This window comes from Cryptotermes secundus, unplaced genomic scaffold, assembly GCF_002891405.2.
Source record: "Cryptotermes secundus unplaced genomic scaffold, Csec_1.0 scaffold6030, whole genome shotgun sequence".
Classification (NCBI taxonomy): domain Eukaryota; kingdom Metazoa; phylum Arthropoda; class Insecta; order Blattodea; family Kalotermitidae; genus Cryptotermes; species Cryptotermes secundus.
Genome location: NW_019723978.1, coordinates 29,092 through 36,642, shown reverse-complemented (window position 1 = coordinate 36,642; position 7,551 = coordinate 29,092). Strand labels below are relative to the sequence as shown.

The 7,551-nt window shown below is 38.7% G+C and overlaps 1 long non-coding RNA gene across 2 annotated transcripts; it reads right to left on the bottom strand.

Annotated features, from left to right (window-relative positions):
- LOC111862240 lies at positions 1-7,551 on the bottom strand. 2 transcript variants are annotated; one of them, XR_004512777.1, is made up of 4 exons: positions 7,314-7,551; positions 3,303-3,427; positions 460-1,585; positions 1-78 (listed from the first exon to the last, which is right to left on the bottom strand). It is a non-coding gene; the product is annotated as an uncharacterized LOC111862240 (long non-coding RNA). The 2 variants fall into 2 exon arrangements; XR_002842394.2 differs by having other exon boundaries at positions 2-78; positions 1,457-1,585; positions 7,314-7,547.

Sequence of the window (7,551 nt, the reverse complement as noted above, 5' to 3'; positions counted from 1 at the left end):
ACCATTGAAGCTATCAAAGAGGTTTGTCAGCCTCCTCAACAAACGTAGCTGTTGCCAGGTATTCACTACAGCACATTCCTGGAAGAACATAAAAAAATTAACGAGTTAACATAACACACATTTCAAAGGACTGTTGTTATAGAAGACTTGTACACTTGATTACTTTATTCCTCATACGTAAATCTTCTTCACCATTTTCTCTCACAAATGAATTTATTGACAGAGTGTTCTGCTTTCAATCATTTTAATTATCCTGAAAACACTGATATTTGTGTCATATTCTATGTAACTTGTGTATTGATGTATAGTTTAATAAGTAATAAATGACAACAATGTCATTTGTTTGATCACGGCTAGGTTTTGGGGAGAATAACTTTGATAACTAGCTCTTATTATTCTCATCAGCCACTTCCTTCATGACAGAACCTAATTCACACTATAGAGTGAAGTGGTCCTTACCTGTAGCCACTAGAGCTTTCAGGCTTGCTGCAACAGTGTTGCTCTTTACCTGTACATCCAAATTTACTTTCATAGCGCCCTGTGTAACACAAGTGGTCAGTGTGAATATCTCTTATTCCGTCCAGTTAAACTAATAGTTGCAAAACTGAACAAACATGTCAACATCTCAGATCAGCATAGTCATTCTACCAATCAGTGAAACAAAATTTAATTCTGACAAGCAATGTACTGAATTTATACTCTAACACTGAGTGATCGACACACAGGCAAGTTACACATGCGACCTGAAGAGTCACAGAATATGGTGAAGGTTGTGACACCATTCCGACTCTACTGGCAGATCATCCGCTCCGAATGACTTCTTGAGACCAACTGCTCAAATCCGAGTGCCAAATATTGTCATTTATTATCATGACGCGCAAAAATGTTAATCCCTCAAAAACCCTAAAGTTTGACAATTCCTTATAGGCCATCTACCTCCAATCTCAGAGACTTGCCATCAGGATCTGAGTTCAACTCTCGCTTCCGGACAGCCATCCGATCATTAGCACTTATGCAAGCAATCTTACAAAAACCTATAATAACTTCTAATAATCTTTCAAGCCCATAACAGAGCCCTCTAAGGGCAGAAAAGAATTGTCTCAACCCCTGGAAATAATTTGCTGTTACATTTGAATTAACATAGTGCCCATATAGGCTAAACTGAATTTCTTCTGTGAATTAAGCAAGCTCATTGAAAGTTTGTTGGAAGAAAATTATATTAAATTGTGAAGATTTACACTGAGGATTAAGGGGCATATTTTAAATGATGGAACCTCCTGTCAATCCTGTTAGAATGAGGATTGAGCTTTTTTCCGAACTCATACAATTGGGTCAGTGATATAAATTATGATACTAGGAAAAAGGTGTTTAAATCCAAAGAAATGTCCATGCGCATTGCATTAAGAGGCTCACAAGTTGAAGTTCCCATAAAATTAGCATGAGAAGGGATCCTTACCTCCAGTTGACTCTTCGGTGCCTCTGCGTCACTCTATTTCCTTCTCCCTCATCACTCTGGTTTCTAAATATTATCATGAAAATCTGGGTTTTTGTGTACAGTCATGTCGCAATGTGAACATCCGGATGGCTGTAAATTAATGTAAATTCATATTACTGGCAGAACTACAGTGATATGTGGATGCAGCAATCCTGAGTTTTATTGTCATCTAACTAAATAATAATGAAGCTATTTATAATATAGCGAGAAAATGCAGAACCACTTAGATAAAAGTTGCATATTTCTAAAGTCCTGAATTGATACAAAAATACAGGTTCATATACCACCACAATTTTCTCTGTCTCTGTTGATGGCATTACTAGCTATAATGCCAGTAGTATAATGCAAAATTACAATATTGTCTCGTGACGTCTGAAAGCCGTGTCATTGTTTCATAATGGCCCTTTATAGAAACTCGTAAGACCTGGAATCGGGTATCCTATGCAATGCTATATGGTGTATTGTTTAGCAGCCAGTGACAAATAAAGAGCAACTTTTGAAACTTTAGAACATTTGAGTGATATGATCCGAAATCGACATGTGGATAGCAGCGAACAGTGCAGTGGGCGTGAGTGCAGCAAACTTAGCCCACATGAGAACTTGGAAAGACGTCTTCTTAAATGTCGTATGTTTCACCAGTGGCAAATAAGAATGGCCTCTCAGCAGTCAATATGAACATGAGCAAAGCCAGAGCTAAGCAGTCATCAAAGTCTGGAGACTGGAAGAGTAATCGGAGCCATATCACCAATACTCCTACGCTAAACCACCATACCAAACTGTACATATCCAACAGAGCCCTTTCAGTTTTCTGTGTTATTCATGCCCTGCTGTCAAGTAGAACCAAGTTCACTTGAATGTGCTATGGGAGAATGGCATTGGCCCTTGATGACTACATCAGATATCGTTTTCATAATACTCTGCCCCCTGATGGAAATTTTTGGAGATTAGGCTGAGTTTTGTCACACAACACTTTGTCTTGAGTTACTGTGGTGATCAGAATGGTCGCTTTTTGTAGGACAGCTTGCTAAGGCCAGAATACTACATAAGGGCTCATGGGGCATTTCACGTGAAATCAGGAGGCATGTCACAAAATCTTAACACTTTTCCTGTATGAATTATTGCGAATCATAAATGCAGAATCATCCCTGTGAGTCATGGATTTAAGAGTGACCTGCATGCAATTCACCAAACTCAATGTGCAAAGATGGTATCCTACAGAAAATAGTGATATATTTCTTGTTTCTTGCACTCATTATTCTGCAACAACTAGTGGGGAAGCCAGCACTCAAGTGGTATAGTAAATGGAATTTTTGTCTAAGCCTTTCTTTCCGTAAGTGATATTATACTGGTGACTTGTACTTCTAAAGTGATTTCTGCACACCTGTGACACAGTCATACTTCAAGATCATACGCCAAACCAGATCTGGGTAAAAATCTGTCTGCTTTTTAAGTCAAAGACAGGGTACATAAGCATTAATATTAATTGACACCATAATGGATTAAATTACAAAGACAGTATGTCAGTGCTCAGACTTCGAGTTCAAGAAGCTACATTGATTAAGTCGTCCTGGTTTGGTATCTGTTTTAATTCCTAAACTTGTTTACTGTTCATGAATATTGTACATCAGCTGCTGTAATAATAATTCGGATAAATGAATTTATTGGAAGTGTGGGATGGTTATCATTTGGATAAAGTTGAGGTTGAATTAGAAGGAAATTCAAATGTGTATCTTATAAAGGAGATTATAAATTAAAATTCTCAGGAAAATAGTGTGAAAGAGACTGTAGAAATTGAATTGTTTCCTACCTTCAGCAGATCTGTGTGTGTGTGTTTATACCAATTTCTATCCCAATCTCAAGTCTATTCAGTTGACTCTGCGGTTGCATTGCTTCTTGTTGTGTTTGTACTGTTGCATTTCAAAATCTGCATGACTGTAATGAAACACAAATTCATCTTATCAAAGTAATATTACTGGCACAAATACAGTGATGTTTGAATGATGCATTCCTGAGGATCATCAAGTCTCTTCAGTTGACTCTGCGGTTGCATTGCTTCTTGTTATGTTTGTACTGATGCGTTTGAAAATCTGCATGACTGTAATGAAACACAAATCAGCTTATCGAAGTAATATTACTGGCACAAATACAGTGACGTCTGAATGATGCATTCCTGAGGATCATCGCCATGGGACTATGAAGTAATGAAGATAAGAAAGATGTCACCAAGAAATTACTCCATCCTCAGATTTATATGATGGTCTGTTTGGTGGTATCACGTTCAAGAGTGCAATGTCTAGCAGTCTTCAAGTTTATTATAAGGGAGCTGGAAGATAGTTATATTATGGGGAACAGGTGCAATTTAAATGATGGATCCTCCCTGTCCCTCTTGTTAAAATGAGGATCGCGTTCCTCTTTGTAAACTCATATGTTAGGGTCACAGATAGAATTCATTATGCTACAAAGAGGATAAATGTGATGGAGAGTCACATGCGTTATCACATAAAGAAGCAAACATTTTTACTTTCTCAAGATATTTGTGTGAGAAATATTTTATACATTGAAATGTCCCTTGAGTGCTGCTACCTCCCTGTCCCTCTCCTTCTTCAGGAATTTTATTTCTCTATCCTTATCAGTGAGCTATCCTTTCATCTTAGAATCAATATCCAGTTTTGTGGGTACTATGGCCTTCTTATGTGGAATTCCACTAGCCAATATTATAATGAATGTCCATATTACTGGCAGAACTACAGTGACATGTGGATGCAGCAAACCTGAGATTCATTGTCATTTAACTAAATAATAATTAATTTAAAATAGGGGATTAAAAAGTAGAAACCACTTTAACAGAAGGTGCACAATTTGGAAGATCTGTATCTGTTCAAAACTTCAGGATCATACACTACGTGATATATGGGCTGCACCCTCCACAAGTTCCTGTGTCAGTGTTTCATGATGGTAGTATTAATGGCTCGTACAATGCAGATTTACAATATTGTCACATGATGCATGAATGCCAGGTCATTGTTAGGTAAGAATTCTGTAAAAGATTTAGAAACAGCTGGAGTCAGGTATTCTATGCTATGCAATGCTATATGGCATCCCAGTGTACTTTTTAGCAGTCTACGAGAGAATTAGGAGCAACTTGTCCTACTTGAGAAAATTTTAATGTAATGAACCCTAGATATTATATGTCATAATGAGCAGGGCACTTGGTAGGAAGGCAGCAATTATAGCCCAGACGAGAATTTGACATCATGTTCAACAGTGGAAAACAAGAATAGCCTCTCAGCAATCAATATGGAGATGAGAAAATCCATCTGGAAATGGGAAGAGTAACCGGGGCCACGTCAGAAAGGCCCCTGTGCTAAGCAGGCATTCGAAACTGAATCCATTCAGATTTCCTGCGTTGTTATATCCTGCTGTCAAGTCAAACTAAGTTCATTTGAATTTACCATGGACAAGATACTCATGTGTAAAGGTGTTGGCCCTGATGGCTATGTCCGAAGTTTTTCTCATAACACCCCGTTCCATGATGGAAGTTCTGGGATATTAGATTGTGAGATGTGTCACAGCACACGTGGTGTTTTCCTAATCATGACTGTGATGGTCACAGATGGACACCTTGTTAACAGCAGTTTTGTGTGGCCAGAGAACTACGTTGCAGGTTTAACACTGGGGTCTCAGGAATCACTACATATGATCTCTGTAACATGGCACAAACTCCTGACCGGATGTTACATTTGATTTATTGTGCTTCATTACTTATAAACCGCCATTGCGTCTCATAGATTACAGATCGACCTCCAAGTCTTATACCAAAAGCAGTGTGCAAAGACTGTCATTTTACACACATTAGTGGGATGCTTGTGTTTCTTGCACTCATGACTCTCCAACAATCTGAGGGGAAAACCTACATTGTAGTGGTATTGAAACAAGGCAGAATTTTTACCTATGTTTTCCTTTCTTTGCTCCATGTACATCTAAAAATCTTCCTGCATTTCTGTGACCACAGTACTGACAAATCAGCTGCTGCACCCAATCTTAAGGCCTTGCTACTGGCTACTTCCTCTGACAATTTGTACATTGAGAGTGAAACCTGTCTGCTTTGTGAGTCAAGGACAGGGTACATCTGGTGCAGCATTGTTTTCTTCAGAGCCTTACTGTGTAAGAGTTGCAAGGAATTTCCTCCTTTGTCTCTGATAAAGGGAACAGGTAATGTCTGACAACTTATAGTTCATATTCTTACCCCCAAAATGCCTGACTCACTCAATGGAAATGAAACAAAGCTATGGCACTGTTTCGCTGAACAGGAATGAAGACTGATATGCTCCATAGCACAAATATCTGAAAAAGGGGAACATGCTGGCTTACCAGCAACGGAAACTTCGTGTAATATGCTGGAAGAACAAATAAGATGTCAGTTTTGTTGACAGTACACGATTCAGAAACTGCGGAAGTCTGATCGTGTAAGGGAGTAAAAGGATGTTTGCAAGCTCTTGTGGAGTACAGTGGCACAATGAGAATTGAAGATAGTGTCTATTGTAATCTAACTAGCATTTCAATTTCTGAAGAAGAGGGGGCACTCTACTACCAAACGATAATCTTTCATTATGTCGGTCAAAAAAAATATGGAACAGCTGCTTCTCCTATTGTAATGTTGGACTGAGAAATCATCTGCAAATCAGGATTGAATTTTCAGAACTACTGGTTCAGAAGCATCATTAGGAGGACGGGAATAAAAGCTCAGGATGTGTATGGACTGAACCCCACCACATTGAGTTTGCAGAACAACACTTTCCTGAGTTCATTCCACAGACAATAAGGAGACATGGTTGAAGATGTGGAAACGGTGTGGTCAAAACTACACTAGCTAAGGATAGATTTATAGTAGACTGTTACGCTCAAACTCTGACTACTACAACACGAACAACTGGGATAAAGCTGGGGTTGAATCTGAAGGAAATTTTCATTCTTAATATTGAGTAGTTTTGTTTCATTTTCTGTCGTCTTATCATTAGTTTCTCGTTGTTGTACCGACACGTCCTTATGTGGACTTGGGCGTGACTGTAAGGTAAACAAACTCGAACCCCGGCCAATTTACTCTCGAGGAGTGGAGTACAGCCGGTATGAGGCTGTGGGGTAGAATAAAATATCTTGCCCCATGCCTCAGCTCTTTTAGCCCGTTGCTCTACCGCCTGAGCTAGTATCTGATACGCGAAAGAGAATAATTTAAATGTAATGGAAAGGTGAATTCACGTTCCTTCATCAGCTAACAACGTTTGTCAGTCCTACGAAACATGCTGAGAATGATGAACATGCTTACAATCTTCGTATAATTTGGTTTTCTTCTGCACCAGCTGAAGAGTCTATGCACACGATCTTTGTATTTGGCTTTGCATCGGAAACACAAAGCTATATATGAATTTTTGCACCTTTCTGAACAAGGTAATCTATTTAACGTAGCAGCTTCTTCTTCGGAACTCCAAGAATCAGATATTAGTTTGAGTCACAAATACAGTGGTTAGAATTTCCTGCATGTGAATCGATCTTTTCAAGCTACAATAAAAAATAATGTTTTTTTTTAATTGTAAGTAAGAAATTAAGAGAAAAATTATATGTAATAGCGCAGTGGTAGTAGAGAATTTTGCTTCCCAAAATATTCTATGAAAGCATTGAGTCTCCTAAATTTGAATTTCATTTCACATAAATACTTAAACATATATGTTGCAGTTTTCAAATCAGATGTTAACGCAGTTTAATTTTCAAAGTAATCGCGTTCTCATTCTGTCACTGATACATTGTGAAGCCAAATGCCTACCTTCTTGTCATGGCCGCTGATTTGCGATTCGACGTTCGATGTGCGGACCACGGAATCTTTGCTGACATGGTCTAGATCTTGGATGATCTTTCCCACACTGCTCCCAAGAGACTGATTGCTCTCGACGCTTCTAGACTCTGGCTTCGGTGGCTCGCTCATGCTAACCTGTGGCGATGTAATACTGACGAAGGGAACACTTTCCAGAGATTCTGCAACAGAGCAAGCACCTATCAGTCAT